This window comes from Pongo pygmaeus, chromosome 8, assembly GCF_028885625.2.
Source record: "Pongo pygmaeus isolate AG05252 chromosome 8, NHGRI_mPonPyg2-v2.0_pri, whole genome shotgun sequence".
Lineage (NCBI taxonomy): Eukaryota > Metazoa > Chordata > Mammalia > Primates > Hominidae > Pongo > Pongo pygmaeus.
The window spans coordinates 118200001-118224570 of NC_072381.2; the positions used below are offsets into that span (position 1 = coordinate 118200001).

The window sequence follows — 24570 nt, forward strand, 5'->3', positions numbered from 1 at the left end:
TGAATGGCTCTTCTTTTCCATGGACCATGAGCTTGAAGGGCCAGGGAGGACAGAGCCCCATCGTCCTCATCCTAAATCGGAAGTCAGTGGCCTTCTCCATGCTGTGGCTGCTGTCTATGTCTGCTCAGCCTGTTTGTTTGATGAGTTTATATAACCATGGAAGCCACCCTTAGAGGCCTGGTTCATTGACACTTCAGGGCAGGGGTGTTGGGTCAATATCAGGGAATGGGAAGTTCCTTTCTCCCATCCCCAGAGGGACCAGGCCCCTTATGTAGCTCCACCATGGGTGTGAGGGGAAGAGATGGTGCATGTTCTTTGCTCAGTGTAGCATCTCTCAGCATCACCCATCCAAGGACAGATGGTCCTGCAGGAGCCATGGCGTGGGAGGTACCTGCCTGGCAGGCACGAGCCAGGTGAGACCTGGCCTCAAGCCTCTTTGGTTACTATGGGCGTAGGAACAGCAGACGTGCCAGGCTTTGGAGGATCACAAGCATCCATTTCAATCCAGGATAAATTAGCCACATGACAATCTGTTCTCCTTAGGATGGCCTTCACACCTCAACAGAATAGGTACCGAGAGCCATTTTTCCCGAAGGAAGGAAGGAAGGAAGGAAGGCAGGCAGGCAGGAAGGCAGGCAGGCACACTGGCTCTGTGAAGAGCCATCCTCAGTCCAACTCCCAGTGACCCTGGTTGAGGGTCTGCCTGAGACTAGCTCAAACTCAACCTCACCCTATGCTGTAACTCTCTAACTCTAAACTAGCCCCCAAGAGATATTCTGGTAGCTTCACTTTGCCTGTGACCCATCAGACTCAGACCAGTGGCACCTGCCAGAGGCTGGCCACATAATGTCAGCAGTCAGGTGGCTCTCAGACCAAATGCCAGTCTTTGTTAAACAGGGCAGGTGACTGCGTGGACAGCTCAGAAAAGCTCCTGAAGCCACAAGTATTGCACCCAAGATGGATGAGAGCAGCCAGGCCCAGGCAGCAAGAGTGTGTCACTGGAGCCAAGACTTCCTGAAATGAGTGACTGAGCCAGGGTTACTGTCCTGTTGTGGAGGAGGGCAGATGCAGGGAGTGCCGAGTGAGTTCCCATCTCTATTGGGATTCCAGCGCAGTAACAAGGAGCCAGCTTACCAGAGGCGAGCAGGGCGAAAGCAAGATGGGGCACGATGTGTTGGGGGTTGGGTAGCAGAGGGTGGACAGGTGAGGGATGGAGGGTTTTTCCGGCACCAGGGGATAGCAAGGGCAAGTAGGCCCCCCTGAGCTCATCACTGCCCTTCTTCAGGAGGAGCTAAAGAGGGGGAAAGACAGGGTGCATCTCTCCAGGGCCCCCTGCCCCAGTCACACACCCCTGTGGCCATAGCTCCTGGGCTCCCAGAGTGCCATGGGGAAAGCACTTCCTCATCCGGAATCGCTCGTTACTCGTGCTACATGAAGAACTTGGGCATCACAGAGGGGGCAATCGCCAGGAAGCAGAGCTCTGGACTGTGATTCCGTGAACTCGCGCACCTCCTCCTTCCCTTCATCCAAACAAGGCCCTTTGGCGTGAATAATAGCTCAGCGGCTCCGAAGCCGTATTGATCGGCTGCACACGCAGCTCCGCCGAGAGCTGCCAGGGCTTTTCCTGGGGGCAGGACCAGCATCGCTCAGCACAGCCGCCTCTCCCCCTCCCACTTCCCCAGCCTCCCCTAGGTGTGTTCAGGAGGGGACAATACCTGGGGGAGCCCAGGCCCTCTCCAGCTCAGTGCCACTTCGTTGCCGCAACTTTGCTGTTTTTCACTTATTTTGCCAGGGAAAACACCTAAGTTAGAGAGAAATGTTTTTTCATGATGAGGCCCCACAGAGTTGAGAATGAACACATCCTCCCGCTCCAGTTTCTCCCCAGAATGTTCTGCCAAGGACCCAGGCCATAGAGGCATCCTGGGCTGACACATGTGGGAGTCCTATTATACCCCCAGCGCTGACAAGCACTTTGGCATCCTGTACCACATTTTCCCGTTACTCTCCCCCGTCTCATCCCATCAGAAAAGAGGAGCCAAGAACATGGCTAGGACTCACCACCTCCTTGGGGGATGGGGACTGTTGCAAAATTCAACAGACGTGCATCAGCCACAGGCTGGGAGACCAGCAGAGACCAAAGCCTGCCAGCCCCACTCCCTCAGCCTCTGACCAGACTGTCCCTTCCCGTGTTTGCACCTCTTCTGGACACAGGAAGTGGTCAAGGTCTTGACCCTTTGAGGGACGCCAGGCCTCTGTGCAGTGACACCCTGCGCGGTGGTAGATGCCCGAAACCCCACCCCTAGAGCGGCCGTCCTGTGGTTTCTGCCCTGTAACACTTGAAAAATGCAGATTCATTTTTCCCTAGACAGCTTCAGTCCTGCCAGCCACAGATCCCTCTAAGTGAGTTGTCTGACCCTTTCCTGGGGGCAGATTTTGGGTTTGGGGGAGGACAGACCTACTACATGAGGGAGGCTGAGTGGTCTTTGGGAGAAGGGTTAGAAGGAAAGGGGAGCTTGGTTCCCTAGGACCAGCTCCCTGGAGGTTGCCCCATATCAGCTGCCTTCAGCTTTGTCCTAAAGCCCACTCCCTGGCCAGGCCCCCGTTCTTCTAAGGATTGCGTCCTGGCTTAGGGCTGCATTCAGGCAAACATGGGAGCCTGAGAATGGGCTCTGCCAAGGAGCAGTAATGGGTTGAGGGTCTCCTGACAGGTCCCACAGCCATGCCCTGGCTGAGAAGGATCGAGAAAGAGCAGGGAGGCTGGGTTGGAGTTTGGACAGCTAACCCTGGAGGCAGGAAAATTGTGTCCCTCCTCTGGCCCTGCTGAGGCTGAAAGAAGTCCAAATCCGCTGTGGGGTACAATTTGGCATTTGAGGAAGGACCCAAAATCGATTCTTTTCTGCCCTGAGCAGACCTTCCCCACACTGCCACATCCAGGGTCTTGGCACAGAGGGGACACTGTGGCCGTCAGAGACTCTCCGCTCAATTTCCATCTTCTCTCATTCATCCACACCCACCCTTCCAGAGCTCTACACTGCATTTCTAAAGAAAGGGATAAACTCGAGTGAGAACTAGAGGGCTTCAATGAGCTCATTATTGTCCCCGACAAGACTTCTAAATAATCCAGCCTTTCCCTGTTTGAAGCATGAGAGGTATAAGCAGATTTATTCATTCATTCAATCAATATTTATTGAGCATCTACTATGTTCCAGGCCCCGAAGACACATGGTGAAGAAGATAGATAAGAAAAGAAGGAAGATAGTCTCACAGCACTGGAAGTCAGAAAACTATTTTCATTTCCAGAATCCTGACTCACTCCAATCCCAAGCAAGGTCACTCTCAGGGTCTCAACATCACATTGCGATGCCTGTGCCTCTGCCACCTTCTACGCTGCCCCCTGAGATGAATGCCCCATCACTGTGAATTACTAGGCAAAATCCTCTCCAAGTGGACGATGCTATATGTTCATTCCTCCTTGCAATCCCCATGACTGCATTAGCAAAGGAGCCCCGCTGAGGCTGAGTAGGGATGACACTTGCCTGCAGGTGGGCAGGTCCCCATCAGCACTGGCCCTACTTCCAGGACTGGCCTAGGAGAGGCCGGGGATAGGAATGGGGACCGTTTAGATCGGGGCCGACTTGGAGGATTTTTTCCTCCTGCTTATTAAATGTTAAAGGTTTGACTTGGCAGGCAATCAGGAGCCCAAAATATCATAAAAGGGAAAAAAGTTGCCGAGTGGCTAAGAGGTGCACCACAGGAGTGTCACTGGGCCCGCCGGCGAGGTGAATTGCTAAGCAGAGAGCAGTGAACGGGGAGGAAATGGAGCAGCAGACATTTTCAAAGGCTTCTCTCCCCTTCTTCTCCTCTCTCTGTCCCCCATGCGGAAAGGGGAAAATAGAAGTAGAATCCAGATCGGGGCGCGTGGCTGATTTGGTCCTCCTCCCTCACCATCCTCCCCCAGACGGCAGAGAAACTTTGATGTCTGGGTGCGTGGCATTCAGGGACAGAGGAGCCTGGGCATCCCAGCAAATGCAGCCGCATGTTCCGCCTCTGGACGGCCTCTCTGAACTCCTTTGTGAGGGGAGATGAAGCCCACAGAGCTGGAAAGAGCAGCGTTTTGAAATGAGGAAGTGTGGATCGGCATTCCTTGAGCTCAGTGCTAGCCACCTTGGCGATGGGGTGGGCCAACCGGGAGCTCAGATTTATAAAACTTTTGAGCTTTGCGGGCCCTAGGGGGCCACTATGGCCTACCTGCTGATTTTCAGATGGGGAAATGGGGGCTCAGAGAGGGGACAAGATTTGCTGAATGGCACCTAGCAAATCGGTAACAGGTCCAGGAGTAGATTCCATGCCTTCAGCCTCTGGTGAGATGTCTTTCCTCTGCACCAGGAAGTGGAACTTCAAACAGCACCAGGGGTTGAAACTTTGGTTTCAAATCCTCTCTGCCTCATCCTCACCCACTGCCCAGCAACTCAAGGCTGGGTCTTTCACCCCGCTCAGGCTCAGAAGGGCTGTGGCCCAGCCACAGAGCCAGGGGGCCTCCTTAGTAGTACTGGCCTTCACACTCTTGGTGCTAAAGTTCTCCAGTTACATTTTTATTAAACCAACATGTACAGAAAAACTCAGTTTTCAGCTGGGCACAGTGGCTCACACCTGTAATCGCAGCACTTTGGGAGGCCGAGGCAGGCAGATCACTTGAGGTCAGGAGTTCGAGACCAGCCTGGCCAACATGGTGAAACCCTGTCTCTACAAAAATACAAAAATTAGTTGGGTGTGGAGGCGCATGCCTGTAGTCCCTGCTAGTCGAGAGGGTGAGGTAGGAGAATCGCTTGAACCTGGGAGGCCGAAGTAGCAGTAAGCCAAGATCGCGCCACTGCGCTCCAGCCTGGATGACAGAGCTGGAGGGGAACCCTGACACCACTCCTGGGTCCAGATGGCTGTGGCTGGAATGCGGTCACAGCCAGGAACAGCGCGGTACAGATACCAGTGGGGCTCTGGTCTTTTCCCAGAGGCTGGCACCTTTCATGCCGAGTTGGGCCTCAGGTCTCGGGGCTCTAGGCCCTGCTGTGCCAGTGGCCTGATGTGTGGCCTTATATGCCAGTCATACCCTGCTCCAGACCTCGGTTTCCTCATCCACAAAATGGGAAAGCTGGGCTAGAAAATCTCTCAGGAAGGTAGGTCTCTGCTAGCTCCCAGCCTTTCATGGCAGTGCAAAGGGAACCTTCCCAACAAAGTAAGAGCCAAAGGCTAAGATGGCAGCCTGTGGTTTGTAGAACCTTCTAGAAGACCACGAGACTTGGTAAGCTGAGCTTCTAAGTGGTCCAGGATGCAGAGCTGGTGTCACAGGTGTGTGACCAGTAGAGCTACACAGGGCTTTGTGGCCAGAAGGGCCCCACACTTGGGAAATAAGGCTCTGCAGTCACTGTCTTCAAATTCTTAATAATTTTATCTTTGTCACTGTGTTTCGTAAGTGAAGTCCAATGGGACAGTGTACTGTGAACTGGGGGCGTGGAGCCGCCCATCTCCCTGCATCCCGGATCTGCTTCTCAGTTGCTTGCTCCTCTGCCCCCACAGCTCCAGCTCCACTCAGCCTCTACCTCCCTGCCTCCCACCCAGCAACCACTGCCAACCTGCCCCCAACCTGGGCACAGGCACACCCTGTGGGGGAGGGGGGCAAGCACACCCCACAGCATCTCAGAGTGGGGCATGGTGGCAGCAGTCCCCATCCTGCGCTGGCAGCCCAGGGCACATTCAGTGTGGGACTCTGCGGGGGTGAGCTTCTAGCCCCCCCAGATCCAGTACCTCATGTGTCCTGGTGCAAAATTTGTAGTGCCCCTGGGGGCTGTCCATCTGCTGTGGGTTGGGGCAGGGGCCTGTGGGAGGTTGCCTGGCTCAGCCTCCTGCCCTAGGCCTGGGGCACAACATGTGGGCCCAGCAGCTCATAGGAAAGGGAGCCAGAAGATGGGTTCAAGTGTTTGTGTGTTCCCCAAGTCACCAGGGTGCCTGTGGGGGTCTGCACTCCCCCGGGAGAACCCTCATGTCTAGGGAGCACCCCATGGGGTCATCTCCATGCCTGAGAGGACCCTCTCTTCCTTCTTGCAACCTTCCGGAGTCCAGCTTGTTCTTCCGGCCAGGTCAAGGTATCCCCCGAGAGAACCATGAAATACAGTGTGCAGCTTTGGTAATTCCACATGCATGTTCAATATTCGGATATCTCCATTCAAAACTGGCATTGCACAATATAAAGAGGAATGGTAAAAAGTCATGCTAATAATTTAAAATTTTGACTTTACTTAGAATGGCATTAACTGGCAAATTTAAAACACCATGACAAGTTGAAAGTGAGACCGGAGAAGAAAGCAAAAAGCATGTTTTCTTACTGTTTGAACAAGGGGCCCCATATTTTCATTTTGTAGTGGGTCCCAAAAATTATGTAGCCAGTCCTGCCTGGTAAGCCACCTACCCTCTTGGGCATTTAGTTCCCTATCAGTAAACTAGATCATTAACACTGCGCCTGCCCCTCCTGCTCACGGGCACGTTAGGAACATGCGCTTGGATAAAATCGAAGACGGAGATTTAGAAACCAGTGTGTGGTGCCAGCTCTCAGCCTTGGAACCACAAGCGTATTTTTCTTAAAAAGGGATCTGGACTGGCATCCAAAGAGGTTTCATTCCCCTCATGTAGGTTTAACCACCATGGGCAAGGCACTCTCTCTCCCAGGTATTCCTCTCCCTAGGTGCTCTGCTCTAGAAATGAAGTCTAAAAGCAGCTCCATCAATACAGAGCAGAGTTAGAAGCACCCGGAGAGATTTAATCTGGAATCCCAGCAAGTTGTGAAATGGAAAGACTAGTCGGCCAGAGAGCTGAGGTCTTACGGTGTGCAAAGACCAGTCCTCAATATCTGCACCCATCCATTTGAGTTTCAGGTGGAGCCTAGGATTTGGGAGCTCAATACAAAGGTGCCAGGACGAAGGAGGGTGGGTGCCAACTGGGTTTGGATTGAGAGACATCCTCCTCTTGGGAAAGGTAAAAATCCTGATTCCACTTAGGTTTCCAGGAAGAAGGCATCCCCATTTCAGAACTGTTTTCTAAGCCACCCTCATGGAGGTTTCTTTTGCAGCCTTCAGTCTGCTTTGTCTGATGTTTGAGGATGCAGCTGCCCAAAAATGGGTCTAAAGTGGCATCCCATCACATTCTGTAAAAAGTAATACTGCTTTAAGGTAACACTTATGGAATGAATGCGTGAATGAATGAGTCAGTTTGGATCAGTTGCCTCAAATAGAGTCTAAATATAAGATTTCATACTCAATAGTGTCATTTCAGGATCAGGAAAAATTAGGTGACTCCCATTTGGTTTCTACAGCTTTTCCCCAATATCATGTTAAAAGTTCTGGCTTTTATCTTATTTCACTTTTTTCATTTGGAGTCATGTCTTCTGGCTCCAGCTCAGCTTCCTAGAGATAATTCATTAGGCCCGAGAGCTGCTCCAGAGTGGGATTAGAACCCGTGTAGTACATAGTCACATTAAACTGAGATTGGCTAATTAATCGCTCTTCTCCGTGTAACTGTGCGATCGCGCTCCTTCCCCGAGGAATTGCAATTTCATGGTTCCTAATGATGGTGCGATTACATTATGTGGATCACTTAGGCTGTGGGTATCAGGAGCAATACTTGGAGCCTCTCTCGGTGGGGATGGGAGAAGTCACTCCTAAAACCGGGGAGATGGAGGAAAGCAGTTAGAATGTCTGTTACTAATTTTTGTTAATGGGCTGCTGTTTCCTACGTCTCATTCAGGCATTAGTTTCAAGTTCCATTTTCCCCCAGCACTGCGTGGCACCTTCCCCAGAACCCTCACATTTTTTTTTTCTAATATTCACAGGGTTATTGTTTGTAAAAAAAATCTATTTATTTGCTGTATTCCACCAAGTAATTTATTTTCATGAGATTTCTTGGAAATGTGGCTCTACGTATCGTTAGTACAAGTAATACATTTTGATTGTTGTTTCCTGGAATAACTTGTATTATTTGATGAGTTAAATAAAATGCCTAATTCCAAAGTCGGCTATTCCCATCTTTTCCATTTGAATTCTTTCTCTTAATTCCACTTCCTTTCTAATTGAAGGTTAGTTCAAAATCTTCAGTTCAGTGTTCTGCTACAGTTTTTGGACTGTGAATTAGATGCTGTCATTTTTTTAAATGATGAAACTTGGAAATATAATATTCAAGGATTTTTTTGAATGCAGGTTTTTATTTTTCTTTAATTTCCCAAAAATATGGCATTACAGAGCAATCACAGACTTGGATCTGAGCTCTCATTCTCTCACTGGTGAGCCTAGATAACCTACTGATCTCCTCACTGAGCCTCAGTTTCCTCTACTGTAAAGCAGAGAAAATAGCAGTCCATCCAAGGACTGATATGAAGATTCAATTAGGTAGCCATGGAAAACACCCCCAGGCATGTGACAAACCATCACACTCATGACTAAATGTGTTGCTCGGTAACATGGCAGACAAATATTGCTTGGGGGGTTGTTGGTGTTTTGGGTTTTTTGTGTATGTACAGATTCCTCATGATTCTGGGCTTCAGATACCTAAAGAATGCCTTAATTCCATACTGTAGCTCCAGTGGCACAGTCAGCGCATGGTATGTGGAAGAACACCTTAATGGTAGAAAGATATTTATTTCTTCATTATTTAAAAAATTCATTTTAAAAATGTTTTAAAATTATTATTATTATTATTTTTTTTTTTTAAGACAGAATCTCACTCTGTCGCGCAGGCTGGAGTGCAGTGGCACGATCTCAGCTCACTGCAAGCTCCGCCTCCTGGGTTCACGCCATTCTCCTGCCTCAGCCTCCCGAGTAGCTGGGTCTACAGGTGCCCGCCACCATGCCCGGCTAATTTTTTGTATTTTTAGTAGAGATGGGGTTTCACCATTTTAGCCAGGATAGTCTCGATCTCCTGACCTCATGATCCACCCACCTCGGCCTGCCAAAGTGCTGGGATTACAGGCATGAACCACCGCACCCAGCCTAAAATTATTTTTTAACAATAAATAGAGCTGCGCATGGTGTCTCACGCCTGTAATCCCAGCACTTTGGGAAGCTGAGGTGGGAGGATTGCTTGAGCCCAGGAGTTCAAGACCAGCCTGAGCAACATAGTGAGACCTGGGTCTCAAAAACGAAACAAAAAAAAAACCACACACACACACACACAACAATAAATATTAGACATGGCACCAGGATCATGAAGGCAACATTTGAACCACAAAACTGAGTCTCTGCCTTCCCCAGAGCCCAAGGGTACTAAGGGACACCCAGCAGTTCTCTGGCAATTAACTGCTGTAGGAGTTCAGTCACAGACCTGGAAAGATAAGGCAGGCAGTCTTGGTCGGTTATGCTGGTTTGAGCCTACCTAATGTCCAGCATACAGTATCCTGAAGGAAATTTGAGGACACATTTGAAACATTGATTTTTAAAAATCTATTGATTGGGCCAGGCACGGTGGCTCACGCCTGTAATCCGAGCACTTTGGGAGGCCAAAGCAGGCGGATCACGAGGTCAGGAGATCGAGACCATCCTAGCTAACATGGTGAAACCCCGTCTCTACTAAAAATACAAAAAATTAGCTGAGCGTGGTGGCAGGTGCCTGTAGTCCCAGCTACTCGGGAGGCTAAGGCAGGAGAATGGCATGAACCCGGGAGGCGGAGTTTGCAGTGAGCCGAGACCGTGCCACTGCACTCCAGCCTGGGTGACAGAGTGAGACTCTGTCTCAAAAAAAAATAATCTATTGATTGGCTGGGCATGGTGGCTCACGCCTATAATCCCAGCCATTTGGGAGGCCAACACAGGTGGATTGCTTGAGATCAGGAGTTTGAGACCAGCCTAGCCAACATGGTGAAATCCCGTCTCTACTAAAAATACAAAAAGAATTAGCGGGGCATGGTGGCAGGCACCTGTAGTCCTGGCTACTCAGGAGGCTGAGGCAGGAGAACCGCTTGAACCCGGGAGGCAGAGGTTGCAGTGAGCTGAGATTGTGCGACTGCACTCCAGCCTGGGCAACAGAGAAAGACTCCATTTCAAAAAATAAAAAATAAATAATCTATTGATTGAGAAAATGGAGACTATGAGAAATGATAAATGCTGTGATGAGATGCTTTTAAATGAACTCATAACAACATCTGTGGGAATGTGAAAAGTGAGGCATCTAGAATGTAGTTCTTTATTCAGTCTGTGCACAATGCTTGACTCCAAATGGAATCCTGGACCCCTGGATCACTGTGTGGTTCTTAAATAATCCACTGCTGAGGGGCAATTAAAAGGGAAGTAGAGAAGAAATAACTTGCCTGTGCTCTCCCAGGAACACTGGTAGAATCCTAGTCCATTCTCCTCCACCCTGGTCAAGCTGCCACCTCTCACCTGCCATAGCCTCCAAGCTGTTCTCCCCACTTCTACTAGGTAGGCTGTCCAGGCTCACAATAGCCAGGGTGAGGATTTGAAAATGAAAATCAGATCATAGAGCCTTCTGGTTCAAAAGCCTCTGACTTGGCATAGCCTTTTGCATCAGAATTCCTTCCCATGGCCCGTCCAGCCTTGCGTGACCTGACGCCTACCCCTGGCCAGGCATTTTATCTCTCCCCACCTCCTGTCTCCAGTCCACTTCCCTCACTCCTTTCTCCCTCCAACACTCCAAGCTCTTTCTCCCCTCAGAGCCTGTGCCTGGAATGTTCTCCTCCCCTTCCCTCTTCTCCTTGGCTAGCTCTTTCTACCCGCCCTGTCTCAGGTTACGTACACCATCACAAAAGCCTTCCCTGAACCTTCTTCCATTCTCAAGAAGGTCCACCTGATTCTTCCTCATCCTACGTTTTTCCTTATCATAAAACATATTCAAGTATTTATTCCTGTGTTTATTCTTTCATGTCCATCATCCATGTTATGTGGATCACTTAGGCTGTGGGTGTCAGGAGCAGTACTCAGAGCCTGTACCAGGGACCGGGAGAAACCACTCCTAAAACCGAGGAGATGGAGAAAACAGTTGGAATGTCTGTTACTACTTTTCATTAACATGCTGCTGTTTCCTCCATCTCAGGCATTCGCTTCAAGTTCCACATTTTCCCCCAGCTCCACGTGGCACCTTCCCTAAAACCATCATATATGTATATGATATATATATATATTTTTTTTTTCTTGTAGACAGGGTCTCACTCAGTCACCCAAACTGGAGTGCAGTGGCACGATCATGGCTCACAGCAGCTTTGACCCCCCAGGCTCAGGTGATCCTCCCACCTCAACTTCCCAAGAAGCTGAGACCACTGGCACGTGCCACCATGCCCAGCTAATTTTTGTATTTTTTATAGAGACTTTTTTTTTCTAATATGCACTCCCCAGCTAATCTGCATGCTCTGTGAAGGCTGGTACAAGGCCTGTTTATTTCTCCATTGTTTGGTACCAGAAGAGAGAGTGGCACATAGTGAGTTCTCAGTAGATTATTGTTGAATGAATGAATGAATGAATGGGAGAGAACTTCTATTTCAGACAACCTGCTCAGCCAAAACTTCACCACCAGCAAGTTCTCTGTTAATTATCATTTGTCCCCATCCAAAAGCCTGAGCACTGTGCATGGTGTGGGAGAGAAGACACGTGGGATCCACTTTCCTCCTGGACAAGAGGTGGGGCTGGGAAGAGGCGCTGGGCCGCCGGCCACACCTGAGCTAATATTCCTGGCACATGAGGTGCTTCTCAAGTGTTTGTGGGCAGACTGCTGCCTTGGATGAAATGGTATTCACCAGGCGTGTCCTTTTACTGTCCAATTTGGTCACCAAGATTCTCCCCTATTTTAAGAGGGAGCTGAGCAGCTTCACAAGGCTAGTCTTGTTTGGATGCATGGCACAATGAATTTGTACCCGCCGAGCCTCCAGCGCTGATATTTCAAAACCTACAGTACACTAAACGTAAAACTTTTGTTCAAATTTCAAGGATTTTGATAGCCCAAGTGAATAGACACTGCCCATTGATTTTTCCCTTGCAATGACTCTTGGATAACCTATTTTCTCATTTATTTTTAAAGACAGCTCATGAGATTTCATAGCAATTCTGCCCAACCTCCTAATATCAAAATCCCTCCTTGACCCTGAAAATTGTAATTCTGCTATAGATCACAGCTGCTGAATATTACCTTTTACTAAGATGGTTAAATAAAATATGTCCAAATCACTAGATCCCACAAGCCGTGGGCTGCAAGTCTAATGATCCAGAGGCTGAGGTTTCGGCTGCTGTATACTCAGCAGCCCCGCGCTCTTGCCGGCCAACACCAGAGTGTGGGAATCGAGAATATTGGCTTGGGTTTGGAATTTAAGGAGGAGGAGAGAAAAAGGATAGCTCGGCTGGTCTTCGATGATTTTCTTGTAAAACTTTTACAAGGGAGACTTAGGCTGTTTGATGTGTTCTAGACAATCAAATGCCCGCCGAGTCTGCGGCGGAGAGTGGATGGTTTTCTCCCTAGTGGAGGAAGGGGTGTATTTGATGTAGGGCAAGTTCAAGACCCCCAAAGCCTTGCACACTGGTAGGTCAGATTACACTCACAAGCTGGGGGAAAATACAACACGTAAAATGTGAAAAAGACCTCTGACCCTGAAAGTCTCATTCTGCCCAGGCCAGGGCTGTTAGTGCGCTCTTAGTTAGGCTGGAGAGGGCTCGGGTATCATTTACCCCATGGAGGCTTCTGCCCTGCCTGCACCCTGTCGGGCCTCTATGCATTCCTGCTCTCACCTGCACTTCATCCATTTTAGCCAAAGGGGCCCTGCCCACCAAGCTGCCCAGCAGCACATCCACATCAGACTTACTTCTTCTCTTTCTCAGAAGAATGAAGGGCGGCACTGACCCAAGTTGGTTCCAGGGGAGTTGTGAATATTTCAAAGCTGAGGCTTAGATCAAAAGTCATAACCTCTGGCTTTCAGACTGTCCTCTTCCCTTACCTGGGTGGCCCCTGCATCCAATATGGAAATGTTTCCTGGAGAATCTCACTCATTATAGGTGAGCAGAGCCTGAAATAACTCTCACTCAGCAGAAATGTGGCCTCTCTCAGCAGTGGCCACGGGAACCCATTTGAAATGCAAGAGGCTCCTCCGTGGGCCTGTGAAGCTCTGTAGCTCAGCTCCCTCCCAGCCCTGGCCCTGCAGTAATTCTGCTAGACCTGGTGCCTCCGCTTGCAGGGTGGGCCGTGGGGCTTTGGCAGGTGATGGGTCCATGGAATAGATGCAGAGGTCTGCTGATATCAGCACCAGGTGAGTCTGAGTGAGCAGGAAACTGTCCATGAAAAACAAATTAATCGATAGCAGAGTCCTCCCCCAGCCCTGGTCAAGACCTGTCAGTGGATCAGAAGAGTTCACATGTTACCATGCTTTAAGCCCACCTTATGCCAGGCAGGACAGGCATGTGGCAAGAGGTCCTCTCCTTCCCCTCCCCATGCTCCTGACAGACATTGCTAATTGATCCTGGCTCTTTTGTCTTCAGAATCCTCTTCCTCTCAGCATCTCCTGCAGCCTCTACTCATCAGAAAGAGTGGAGTTAGGGCATGCAATCTATCTAACCCCTAGCCTCCCATGTCCCACATCCCACATCACCTGCATACCTCTTCCCCTACCTAGAGCATCCTCATACCCCTCTCCAGTACCCTGCCTACTCCTTCAAGTTTCCACCCAGTCCCTGTTTTCCTGACCATCATTCCCTTCCCTGTCTCGCCGGCCACTGAGGAACCAAGCAGAGGAGTGAATCGGAGACTAGGGGTGTGAAGACTCCTAAGTTCTGGCCCTGGTTTTGCCTCTGAATTAGCTGGATAACCTTGGACAAGTCACTTTGCTTCTTTATACCCTTACTTCCCCATCTGTAGATTAATGATAAAGACTGTATGATCTCTACAGTGAATCTTAACTCCTCCATGTTATGATGCAAATTCCTTTGCAGCTCTCCCACTCTTTGAGCCATTTAATATGGCCCTTAGTCATTTCTTTCTCCACCAATGTGAGCTCTTGGAGGGCAGGAATCATGTCTGGGGCTGATGCGGTATTTCTCCTTGGGGCATCAAAGTGCTGGGAGGCAGAGTACTCAGGGCCTACTGGTGCCATGTTCAATCCCTGTGACATTGATCTTCAGCTCCCAAAGAAGGAGTATCCTTAGAAAAATGCAGTAACTTCAAATTAAGCATTGTTCAAAGGGACTGACTCCATCTTCTATCCCTCCAAGGAGCTTCTGATCCACTTCGGAGCTCAGGACTGTGAGCCAATGAGAGATAAGAGAGGTGGCGGAGGCTCAGGACCACAAGCCAGACTGCTGCTTGCTCTCTGGCTGGGTGAGCCTAAGCAAGTTAATCAACCTCCCTGAACCTCATTCCCTTCCCTGCAAGTTGGTCTTGGTAACATTACCAAGTTAGGGAGGTGGCATGAGGATCAGATGAGGGAATCCATGTGACACATGCAGCTCAGAACCTGGACAGCAGTGAGTGCTCAGTGAATGGAAGCCCATCACAGCCCTCACCAAGGCCACCAGCCTCGACCAGGCCACACCCCTGCCCCAGTCTCTGGTCTGTTCATGAGACATTACCCACGGGAGCTTGTTCTCTTAGTTCAAGTGAGCCGATGCCTGCTCTGTGCCAGCCACTTGTCTGGGAATACGGATGGGAATAAGCAATTCTTGGCTAGAAAGAGGAGTTGAGAACATCAAGAGCACAAACCAGATGAGGCCAAACAAGGAGGTCCCAATTCTGACAGTCAGATGGGATGCTTCCCAAAGAGACACCATCCCTAACCCCCTACCAACCTGTGATTGGTTCCATGCAAAGAACCCTCTCATGGTACAGCAGACCCTCCGCCCAGTGGACAGTGCCACCTGCCCTGGGGAGAATGCAAGCCACCAGGCAATAAATTTCAGCTCTTGTTACCACCTCTCCATTCTCCTCCATCGCTCCCTCTTTATCTCCCCTCTCTGCTGACAACAAGATATGGCTGGCATTTAGTTGAGGATTTAAAATCAGGAAAGCTTCTCCCTCCCTTTAGGCTAGAAGCTCGCTCCCCTGGCTCTCTGAGGCCTCTTGAAGCCGGGCGTTTGCTGAGTGCCAGGAGACCAGCTCCTGAAACCGGAAGGGGCCTGCATTGTTGGACTAAAATAGCAAATGTGCAACATGAGTCTCTTCAGGGGCCTTCAGCGGGCTGGCAGCTTCCGGTGGGTACTCTACACAGGTCACAGGGAAGCAAACTGGAGTGGCCCTCCCTGCCACTTGAGAGAGCCCTTCTATGTACATGACTGTTCTGTCCCTTAGCTAGATTAGTTCATCCAACTGAAAATGGACTTTAGCTGTGCCTAGCAAAAAAGAAAAAAAAATGGCATGTCTGTGTTAAATAAAGCATGCTTAGACACAGGGCCCGTGCGCTTCCCAACTGACATAAATCTCATCTGGGGCTTGCTGCCCTGGATCTCCCGGGACAAAAGAGCCTCCCAAAGCCAAAAGGAGCCCTCTCACATGGATGGCAGCCACACCCCGACCCATGAGGCCAGAACACGGAGCTCCAGAATGTCGCTTCTCTTCCCCGGTGGCAGTCAATTGATTACTTGTCAGTTTCCAAAATGGTCTCATCTCCAGAAGAAACAATGCACGAAAAAGCAGTTCTGAAAAGAGAATTAAGAGCTTGTTAGACACGGGCCTCAGGTCAGGGTAGGTGGCCTATCTGGGGGGCCTTCAAGGAGGCATGCTGTGATTGTTTTAAGCCAGCCCTCTCCCCTGCAGTTCTCGCTTAATGAAGCTGCTGTACAAGCCCTTTGGAGGGCCCACATACTGCAAAGTAGTACCAAGTATCCCGTTACTGTAAACGGCCTTTTATTTTTAAACTAATGCTATATTTGGAAAGCAGTAATCCTGGGGAAATGATACTGGGACTAATGGGGAACATATTACCTTTCATGTGTTTTTTTCATGTTTAAGGTTTCTTTGTTATTATCTGAGTAGCAAGGCTCTGCACACACTCTTGGGCAAAAAATCAAAATAAGCCTTAAAGCAATAATATTTTAATAAGCATCAAATGTCTTCAATGAGATAAAGGTATTATATGGTGTTTTGATATTGGGCTTTAGTTAAAACCTCATTAAAAAAAGAAAATTTATCAGATGTATTGGGGTGGGGGGGGCAGTAATGTATTTTTAAATTCAGGTGGAGAAAAAGTTCCAGTTCAGGTCAATTATGCTAATTAAATGCCACAAATGACTGAAATTGCCCGCAAATGGACATTATTATTTGTTGCTTTCACTGCTTCCCATTGATCAAAAACAGCAGCTAATGACATTTGAGCCTGCAAAGGCCAAAGCTCCAGTCTGAATAAACATCGGCTGCCTGGACACCAATCACAGCCCTTGGGGTGGGAGAACTAAGCTCTTGTCCAGCTTGCGTCCAGCCCTGTCCTCTTCCCAGGTGAGGTTTCCAACAGCCGAGGTGACAGTCACCTCCCTGAAGCTCAGATTAGTTTCGTCAATGAATGCTTGGTCCTGTTCCCAGCCCCAGCTGGGAAGTGCTGGGGGGTGCAAGTTATGAAATGAAACTAAGTCTTTGATTTCTTCACCCATGGCCAGAGACCCAGCTAGAATCATGAGCTCTTTAGAACTGAAAGGAAGAAACTTGAAGATCCTTCATTTGGTTATATAAAATGAGGAAACTGAGGCTCAGAGAGGGGAAGTGACCTGCCCGAGGGCACACAGCAAGCTACTTGCAGAGCCAAGAATAGAACAGCAGTTTCCTGATTCTCAGTCCATGCCCCCTTACATGCTCTCCTCTCCAATATTATAATATAAAAGAGAACTTCAACTTTCCCTCCACTACCTCATAGCAAATTTCCCTCCATTTTCTCTTGTAACTGCATGTCAAATCTTAGTTGGGGGCTTCAGCACAAACTAACCTGACTCCAAGATTGGAATCAGGCCACATGTAGTAGCACTTGAATCTGTCTTCTCCTCTGGTTGACCTAAAAGGGGAGTCTAATTTCAGTTACAAAATGAAATGCAGTTGACTGTGGATGGATGGGACATTGGCGCATGATGCGGCGGGGAGGGGGTATGGAATCCGTGGTTTCAGCCCCATCTGTGAACTCCATGATCCTGAGCTAAAGTAGAAACCACACTCCAAGCTGCTACCAGTCGTTTCTACCTCAAGGTAAATAAACCATCTCGGAAGAATGCAGTGGCTTCAAGTTAAGCAATGTTCAAAGGAATTGACTCCATCTTCTATCCGTCCAAGGAGCTTCAGAGCCACTTCGGAGCTCAGGACTGTGAGCCAATACTGCAGGAGAAGGAGTCAAAGGAGACCAAAATCCTGGGAAGGGGCTGGAGGTGGTGGCCCACGCCTGTAATCCCAGCACTTTGGGAGACCGAGGCAGGCGGATCACGAGGTCAGGAGTTCAAGACCAGCCTGGCCAACATGATGAAACCTGTCTCTACTAAAAATACAAAAATTAGCTGGGTGTGGTGGTACACACCGGTAATCCCAGCTACTCAAGAGACTGAGGCAGGAGAATTGTTTGAACCTGGGAGATGGAGGTTGCAGTGAGCCAATTGCGCCGCTGCACTTCAGCCTGGGTGACAGTGTAAGACAACGTCTCAAAAAAAAAACCTGGGAGGGGGAGGGGATAGAAGACTGTAGGATGGGTGGTTAAGGATGTCACAATGACCCACCGATGTGGATCCTGAAGGCCATGACCTCTGCAGTTCCTCAGCCTGCTTGATTTCAGGTGTGGTTGCATGGGAACCCTCCCCCAGAGCTCAATCAGAGCTGCAGCTGACATGAAGACAGCCCTGCCCTCCTGAGGGTTTCAGGAATCCTTGATTCTGCTCCAGGCTCTATCCCAGACATGTGACTCTGAGCAATTCGCTGGCCCTCTGGGCCTCAATTTGCTGATCTGCAAGATGGGAGGGCTTGGTCTGGAAGGTTTTAGGTTGAATGGCTCCCCAGGAACAGTTCCTGGGTCTTGGGAACATAGAGCAGGCAGCCAAGTCCCTAGAGACATACAGGTAATTCCTAGCCACAGGTAATCCTGAAGTCCTATTTGGGCTTTATAGGGAGAGTTTGGGGATGTCTTTGAAGTGCCAGGGTCAGATCAACTATCTGAATTTCGTTTGCCTCACAGTCATGAAATGAAGCCACTTTTGGGTAACAGTAGAGAAGGGGAGGGAGGGAGTACCCAGCTCAATCCAGGCCTCGGCCAAGGGTTTGACCTGCATCATCTGATTAATCCTTAAAAGGGCCCTCTTACGAGGCAGCAACCTTCATGTTCTCCATTTTTGGATGGGAAAACTAAGGCCAGGACGCTGAAGTCATGCCACTATTCAGGACCGAAGCCAGTGCGAAGGCCCAGGCACACAGCCCAATGTCCTGGCCTGGTACTGAGTGCTTCTCCCTCTGCCCACGTGGCCTGGGAGGAAAAGACCCCAAGAGGGCTGGGGCCAAGCCCACAAGGCAGGTGCTCCCCCCTGCTCTGTGTATTCTGCTCTCAAGACAGCCCCAGGTGGGTGGGGCCAATCCCCAGGGAGGCCCTGGGACAGGCCTCGGGTCCTCCTGGGGTCAGAGCCAGAGACTACTGCAGGTGGCTGCTAGGGGGTCCCAGGGACCTGGGAGCAGAGCCTTCTGCACAGACTGGGCAAACACCAGTACATGTGCCTGTCGGGAAGCAAATTTGAGTAATTGAAAAGTAAAAAGTGCTTATGAGCTGCACATTATGTCATATATGGTGTAGATTACAACTGGGAATGATCCTGTATCAGATTGTTTCCCCTAGACTAATTTGTATTTCATGTGTCCAGTATTTTGTTGAAAGTATCAGGACACCCCCTCTTCTTAGTAACATAGAGCAGGAAGGGAGTAGGCAGGACGGGAAGGAACTCAGAGACCCTTCACTGCCCTTGCCTGTGGGTACCAGGTGACTTGAAGGGCAAGAATGGGGGTACAGAAGATGCTGGAGGGGCAGGGGGGTGGCAGAGAAGGAGCAGGCCTCGGTCACCCAGCAGCTCACTGCGCTTCCAGGCATCTGGCGCCGTGGAAGTGCACTGCTCTAAAGGTTGTCAGATCTGGGTGAAATCCCGATCCTGCGTCTCCCTAGCTAGGGGCTTCAGACAAGTTCCTTAACCTCCCTGAGCCTCACTTTGTCACCAGCGATGTGGATGATGGTGATACTGACTTTGGAGGGTTGCCATCAGCATTTGACCAGATCCAGTCAGTCCCGCAGCCTGCAGAGTTTGCAGCTGATGCAAGAACCCCACTTTCTCCCCTGAGGGCTGCTGGCTGGGGCACCTCGCAGCTCAGCCCAAGGAGGGGGCCATGGGCAGCCACTGAGACTGGTTCTGCTGGTTGCCCCTCCCTTGCTCACTGGTCAGGGATGGAGCTGGAGCCTTGTCTTAAGAGCAGGAAGAGCAGACACTGGGGAAGGAGTCGAAACTCACTTGTTCACCCATTCACAGGGTATTTCCTGAGCCCTGGCAGGGCCAGCCCATTTCGCTCCTCAGGGGCTCACAGTCTGGCAGGGAAGGCTGACAACCCACAAACAATCGTGAGCCCTTGTCATTTCCCATGTGAGAAGCACCACGACAGTGATGGGGGTGGGGTCCTGGCCTGCAGGGGCAGCTGCTGAGCTGGAGGAGGTGACGCCTGAGCTGAGTCCCGAAAAATGCTGAGGAACCCGGTGGTGGGGAGTTCCAGGCAGAGGGAAAGGCCAGGACGAAGGGCTGGAGGCAGGAAAGAGGCTACTTGGGGGAGCAGCCTGGGAAGGTCTGAGCGATGCCATCTGAGCTTTTCAAGGACCACTGGCTGGTTGGGAGGGTTGCAGGGAGCACAGATGAAAGTGGGGACAAACATGGAATCAGAGAGACAAGTGTGGGCTCTTGGGGTTGATCCCAAGTGCTCCCCGCTGCCCCAAAGGGCGATTCTGAGATAGGGGCACTGCTGCTGGTGGGCAGCCCAGGAGTCTTTCTTTCTCACTGCACCCTACTCCTACCTCCACTCCAGTCCGCCTCGCGCATCATGATTTGCCAGACCTAGTACCCTAAGGCAAAGCACGGCAACTTCCCTCTCAGGAGGGAGGAACGCCTATCATCCTGCTGTCAATGGGACCATCTCGATGGGGCGGGGGTGGCAGGGGATAGAGGATGAGTGGTGACAGGCAGCTTGGTGTCGATCAGAATGGCCCAACTCCACATACCCAGTACAGCCGAGGGGCTTCAGGCACATTCCTGGACTTCTTTGGGCCTCAGTTTCCTCATCTGTAAGTTAGACTGCTGTGAGGATAAAGAGCTGAGAGACTGGATACACAAATGGAGGAGGGCCAGGCTGTATATAAAAACAGGACTCTGCCCCACAGTCTGCAGCAACCTGGCCAGGAAACCAACCCCTTAGCTACACAAACAGCCCAGGAAGCCAGCTGGAATGACAAGAAGCCAGGCTGCTATCTCTGGTGAAATCCAGAAACTAAACAATAACCCCTGCCACAATCTGCCCTAAATGGCCAGGACTTGATTAACAGCTGACAGCTTCCCTAATTTTTGTCTCCATTTCCTACTTAGGACCAACCAGAAAAAGCCAAATATGCACCCCAACCAGTTAGATAGGATGCCCCCTTCTAGTTATCCCACCCACGACTCCCCCAACCCAACAACCTCCACTCAGGGCACACCGAAGCCTTCCCACTCCTCTGCCTGTCTCTGAGTCTCTGCCAAAACACAGGTGATGGTGGCTAGGCTAACTCCTTTGCTACAGCAAACTCAGAACAAAGAGCCTTCGCTTGTTCTCATTAGTTGCTATCATTTATTTCCACAGTGCCAAGGCATGAAAAGCTCCTACTGCTTCCCTAGCACTTAACAGGTGCTTAGTGAGGTTCTGTCCCTACCCATTGAGACCCCCTGGGCAGCTGCCCCACTGCCTGCTTGCCCAAGAGTGTCCAAATACTGAGCTGTGAGGTAGGCACAGGTGCCCTAAGAATTGGCTGGTTCCCGGAACAACTGGACCCCTGGGGGGAAACTGAGCCTGATAAAATTCTGTATTTCCTTATGTATGGTATTGAGGGGGTGGGATTAGGGAGAGGCTATATTTTTGGGAAGGAGGCCACTAGTATAATGGGAAGAGAGTGGGTTTTGCCTGGGTTCAAATCCCAATCCCATGCTAGCTCTGTGGCCTTGGGTGACAGTTGTCTTAGTTGTTAAGTGGAGAAGACTAAATGAGCTAATTGGGGTTAGATGCTTAGCACGACACCTGGCATCTAGGACATGTGCCTTCAACAGAAACTAGCAGCCAGAAGTGGTGGTGATAATGTGTGGCCATCTCAGCCAGCACCAAAGTGAGTGGCCAAAGGTTCAGAAAACTGTTCAGGAGGACACATGTAGGCACACCCCCCAGAACGAACCACTGTCTGGAGTCCTCAGCGCACTAGCTTCACCCCAGGGCTCTCCTAGGGGATACTAAAGACACTGCGGGACTCCTGGGATCTGCAACTGTGACCCTCTCCCCAGCTAGGCCCCCCACCTCAGTGGAAGCAAAGGTAGTTTCCCAAAGGGCTAACAGGATAAGTGACATTCTGTCACAAGGTGTGGGTCCCAAAACCATTAGTGCATCATCCCATGTAAGAAGGCTAGATGAGGGTGTTCTGGAAAACAACCAAATTGCGGTTCATCCATACTTAGTCTTTACATTTTAATAGGAGGCAAAGCCCTGAGTCCAGAGAAACTCTATTAATGTAGGCTTTCAGGCAGTTTGGATACAAAGAAATAACCCTTGACTAAGAGAAGAGGGGCGTTGGGAGCCACGCCACCAAGATGGTGCAAGGGCCATTGGTCATGCAGCTGGCCAACATCAAAGCCCACTAGAGGACCCTCTTGCTGCCAGGGACCAGGGAAAGTGGGCGTCTGAATCTGGAGCTGTCATCACAAAATAGAAAGGTGCTGAAGAATTCATTCCAGCCCTGCCCACGGCAGTCACAGCCACTTTCAGAGGAGCAGCACCAGATGGGGGGTGTGGCACTCCATGGTGGGGGCAGTGGGAGCTCAGGCACCAGGGTTTGGCAGCATCCCCGGTGGCATCCACTGAGCAGGGGGTAGTTTCCAGGAACAGGTCTTCTGCCCTCCTGATAATTCCATCGCTCCGCAATAGTCTTCCAATAAATCCCATCTCTGCTAAATCAGTGGCTTGCCACTAGGAATCTGCTCTGATGCAGCCCACAAGCCCAAGGCCAGTGGAAGCAAGAGAATGATTACAAAAAGCAAGCAACATAGTTGATTTTAATTTCATGACATGGTTTCCAACAATTGGATACAGAAACAAGGCGTTCTTTTCTTTTCTTTTTTCCTTTTTTTTTTTTTTGAGATGGAGTCTCACTCTGTCGCCCAGGCTGGAGTGCAGTGGCGCAATCTCGGCTCACTGCAAGCTCCGCCTCCCGGGTTTGCAGAAACAAGGAGTTCTTTAAAATGAGTTGCCTGTTACCAGATGGAAAAGTGATAGGGTTTCCATAGTAGGGTTAGGATTAGGGAAATGTGGCTTACATATTCTCATACTTTCATGAGACCTGCCCCACTCTGCTTCCCCCATCCTGTGGAGGCTGGAGAACTCATCTCTGATCACTCACCTTGGCTTCCCATTACAGCCAGGTGTTTACTAGCTCACATCAAAGTAGCCACCCTGCCATGGGACACATTTCAGCTTGGCTGTGCCTTACTTACAAGCTCACATGAATCTCCTTATTTGAGGTCCAAGGATGAGAACTGGTCCGGGTCAGCAGGCCTGGCTTTGAGCCCCGGCTCTGGGACTAACTGGCATTACTCTCCTCTCTGGGCCTCAATTTTTCCCATCAATAAAATGAAAAGAACCAAGCTGTTTCTGTATAAAGGTCCTCCAGCTCCAAATTCTATGATGCTATTATTCTGATTATTTGGCAGTCTCCCTGTCATTGCTTCCTTTTCTGCACTCCGTGTAGGTGGACCACAGACATAACACAGAAAACAGGGGGAGCAAATGCAGCAAGCATCCACCTTTCATGTTTGGCAACATGGAGAATATCCATCTTGCAACCAAGTTCTGTTCCCTGCCCTTAAGGTGTTAATGGAACTGTAGCTGTCAGGGCAGTTGGTCATGAAAACAGAAGCCACTCTGGGTATTCCAAGTAGGAAGGGTTCCAATACAGGGAATTGGATACTTGCACAATCACTGGAAAGGCTGGAGAAACAAAGGTCAGGCCAGCAGCTGCCAGAGACTGGTGATTTACAGGAGCTCACCCGGAAGCTGCAAAGAACCCAGCAGTCTCAGTGGTGGCTGCAGCCACCAACCTCAACAGCTGGAAGCACCAGAGCATGCGATTCTCAAGGCTTTGGGTTTTACCCGTGGGTCAAGCTGCAGCTGCCCCCAGAGAATGACAGTGATTCTCCTTCTTCGCCTCCCAATTCTCCCAGAAGTGCTTTTCATTGGCTGACTCTAATGTGGAGTTGCACAGGGAAAGGGATTCTGGGAAATGCAGTTCCAGGCTTCTCCCCTGAGATGCAGACTGTAGAAGTGTGTGACCATGATGCTAAGGACAACATTCAGCAAAGCCACAAACCAGGAAGAGCAGAGAGATTTTATCTGAAGGGCCAGCTCCTGGTTCATGGTAATGGCTGACCAGAGCACTGCGTGGAAAATAATTTTGAGGCTGTATCTAGGATGAGCAGGAAAAGGTGGTACGACTGATTAGCAATGCCTGTCATGGGTGTGGAATTAATGTGAGGAATCGTATGCAACACACTTGCACTCCTGCTCTAAACTGATGATTGGAAAGTTCTCTAAAGTGACTGCTAACAGCGTTTATTTCCTTTGTCCCTGAGTCAAACATATGCGTTGTAACCATCTATGTGTGGAGTTAACACCCATAAACCTGGAGCTCAAGAGGGACCTCAGAATTAGAGCAGCTAATGAAAAACAGGGCAGGAACATTGAGGAAGCCGTGGGGGTCTCCAGCCTCCTGGAACTCTGCTCTTCACAGTCCACACCGTCACGTTCCTCAAGGTCATCATGTGGTCAGCTCTTTCATAACCACCCCCAATCCCCTGTCCTTATCTCATTTCACTTCTAAGCTTCCAGGCCCAGCTCCACCAGGCCTACCACGTGATCTTGGAGAAACCTTCCCCCACCCCATCTCCAGTTAATTACTTCCCCTCTCTGTACCTCAGTTTCCTCATGGGCATATTTAGGAGTTGGGTTAGATCCATGGTTTGCAGACTGTGTGCCCAGGAGCCCTGGGGTGTTCAGGAGGGGGAAGGTTAGAGGAATGCCAAGGCATAGGGCTTTGAGAGGCATTATTTTATCTGTTTTAGATATTGTGCTTTGGCTTAAGATGTCATTTGAAAAAAAAGGGAAAAGGGTCTGCTGCTATAAATAAAAATTAAAGGCTCAAGAACCTCTGGATAAACAAAAGGCCCCCCTGGAGTCCTTCCAGATGTACCATTCTCTGGTGCTGCTTGTTTTGTCTCCCTCTAAAACACCAGCTCTTCTTCTCTTTCCACTTCCTTTCCTCATTTCTTTTCGCATCCCCTG

The 24570-nt window shown here is 50.0% G+C and overlaps 1 protein-coding gene across 2 annotated transcripts in view; it reads left to right on the plus strand.

The window, feature by feature from the left end:
• VTI1A (vesicle transport through interaction with t-SNAREs 1A) overlaps positions 1-24570 on the plus strand; it is a 436058-nt gene that overhangs the window by 368663 nt on the left and 42825 nt on the right. The window lies entirely within an intron of this gene.